The following is a 2,500-nucleotide window of genomic DNA, read 5'->3' as shown; positions in this document are numbered from 1 at the left end:
ACGGCCCCCGGCGCGGACACCGGCAGCAACTGTGAATCTAATCAAGGGTGGTTTTTGAGTTCCTTGATAAAAATTCAAGGCACATGAAGGGATTGTCCGCCATTTGCATTCGGCGGAGGATTACTATGAGCGCAGAGGGACGCGTGACGGGGATGGGGTTTTATTTATTTATTTATTATTTTCCCCCAAAATCCTGCAGCTCTCCCAACGAATTTGCCAATCAGGACGTCTCAGAAGCAACTAACAAACCAAGACAAGCGAGACAAGTGCATGGGAACTGTAATAATAGTTTCTGTCTACACACACACACACACACACACACACGCACATACACGTGCGCGCTCAAAGACGATGCAGGAGGATTCCCGGAAAAATAAGAAAGGAAAGTTTTAAATATGGTCGACGGCTTTGTTACCCTTCTCCCCAATCCAATTAGGTTCCATTTCAAACAACTGGAAGTCCGCTCCTGCTTCCTGCTTCCTGCTTCCTGCTTCCTGCTCCCCCTCACCAGAGCAGAGACACTTGGAAGGTGGAGAGTTTGAGTGGCACTGATGCATCCAGCAGGGAGCGCAGCTTGAGGAGGCATTTCTCTCATGTGCGGCTCTGCCCAGCCCCCAGCCCCATCCACCCATCAGCCCCATCCACCCATCAGCCCCATCCACCCATCAGCCCCATCCACCCATCAGCCCCATCCACCCATCAGCCCCATCCACCCATCAGCCCCATCCACCCATCAGCCCCATCCACCCATCAGCCCCATCCACCCATCAGCCCCATCCACCCATCAGCCCCATCCACCCCCAGCCCCATCAGCCCATATCATCTTTCCATCGCTCTCTCCCTATTTCAGTGTTCTTAACTCCCCATCTGTCCTTCAGGGGAAGAAAAACACTTTTCAAGATGCTGCACAGTAAAAAAATATAGATAAATTTGGTGGTCGAATTTCGGGCAGGCTGGAAAAAGTGAAATCGTGCCCATCATCAAACGATCCAAATTTGTATCTATAATTGGAATCCTAAAAAAAAAAAAAAAAATTAACCCAGTTCAAACCAGCCGACCTACGTTTTCCAGGCTGACCGGAAGTGGCCGCTGCCTGTGGGTCGGCCGCCGCTCGGATGGTGGACGAGCTCCTTTCTAAAGGAGTTTTTAACAATGAGGAGGCGGCGGCCTCCGCGACTCAGAGTCACGCTCCACTTGTGCACTCGGAGATGCTACCGCTGAAGCAAAAGCTAATGCATATAGTGTGAGGGTACCACCCCAAGCACAATAACACGTCCCGGCCAGAGCCTGGAAACTCAAACTCATTCAGTTTGAATCTTGCTGCTTCCTCGTCGTCCATGATGCATTTTCCATCGGGCGACTTGAACCTCCGGCAGATGATCGCTGTCCTCCAGGCGCCCACCGCACGCCCCGGCTGCGGAATGTCGTCCCGGCAGGACGTCTGAGAGTCTCCCTGGGATCGTGGGATGGAGCATCCCTTGTGTCTTCTTTGACTTCTTCTTGAGCGGGGTTCCCCAACCTTCCCCGAGCAGGCTGCGCATGAAACCAGCCTTCAAACACAGCCTTCAAACGCCCCAACGACAGCAGAAACACGTACAGCTGTGCTTATTATTATAGTGGCCAAGGACTCGCAAACGATTGGTTCATAGCGAACAAATATTTTAAACGACTGGAGACTCAGGATTCCCTCCCGGAATGAATCATTATAGTTATATTAACTACTGAGGCCAAAGAGCTCTGGATTCACCCCTTCCACACCCTCCACCCACAGAAGTCCTCCTGACGGAGTGAAATGACTCCTCCGACCCGTTCGTGGCTCAGGAACCCCCCCCCCCCCCCCCCCCCGCTCTTACACCGACCGAGTGGGACCGGCGCAGAGCCGCGAAACGTCACGACTCACGTTCACCCGAGCGGCGGGTGGAGAGGCCGGTCTCCAGGTGGAGTCAGAGCTCACGTCGGGAGGAGGCTCCCGGAGCAAAGCTTGTTCTGTGTGGAACTGATGACTGACACGCGTTGGCACAGCCTCCAGCTTTTATCTCGCGGCACAGGAGCAGCTTCCGCTCTTAATTCTTTTCTCAAGTGTGAATTTGAAAAAGATTCCCGGCCCACCTGGCGGGCTTGTCAACCTCAACAACCTCACCAACCTCAACAACCTCGTCAACCTCAACAACCTCAACAACCTCACCAACTTCGTCAACCTCGTCAACCTCAACGACCTCAACAACCTCGTCAAACTCGTCAACCTCGTCAAACTCGTCAACCTCATCAACCTCAACAACCTCGTCAACCTCGTCAGCCTCGTCAACCTCGTCAAACTCGTCAACCTCAACAACCTCGTCAACCTCGTCAACCTAAACAACCTCGTCAACCTCGTCAACCAGGCACAGGAGCAGCTTCCGCTCTTAATTTTTTCTCAAGTGTGAATTTGAAAAAGATTCCCGGCCCACCTGGCGGGCTTGTCAACCTCAACCTGGTCAACCTCAACAACCTGGTCAACCTC

The 2,500-nt window shown here is 52.9% G+C and overlaps 1 protein-coding gene across 1 annotated transcript in view; it reads left to right on the top strand.

The window, feature by feature from the left end:
* Window positions 1-2,500, top strand: part of pcdh1a (protocadherin 1a) — a gene marked incomplete at both ends in the record, with an annotated part of 99,758 nt that overhangs the window by 48,499 nt on the left and 48,759 nt on the right. The window lies entirely within an intron of this gene.

This window comes from Zeus faber (assembly GCF_960531495.2).
Source record: "Zeus faber genome assembly, chromosome: 14".
NCBI classification, from domain to species: domain Eukaryota; kingdom Metazoa; phylum Chordata; class Actinopteri; order Zeiformes; family Zeidae; genus Zeus; species Zeus faber.
The sequence above is the reverse complement of the archived record's forward strand: the minus strand, read 5'-3'. Positions and strand labels throughout refer to the sequence as shown.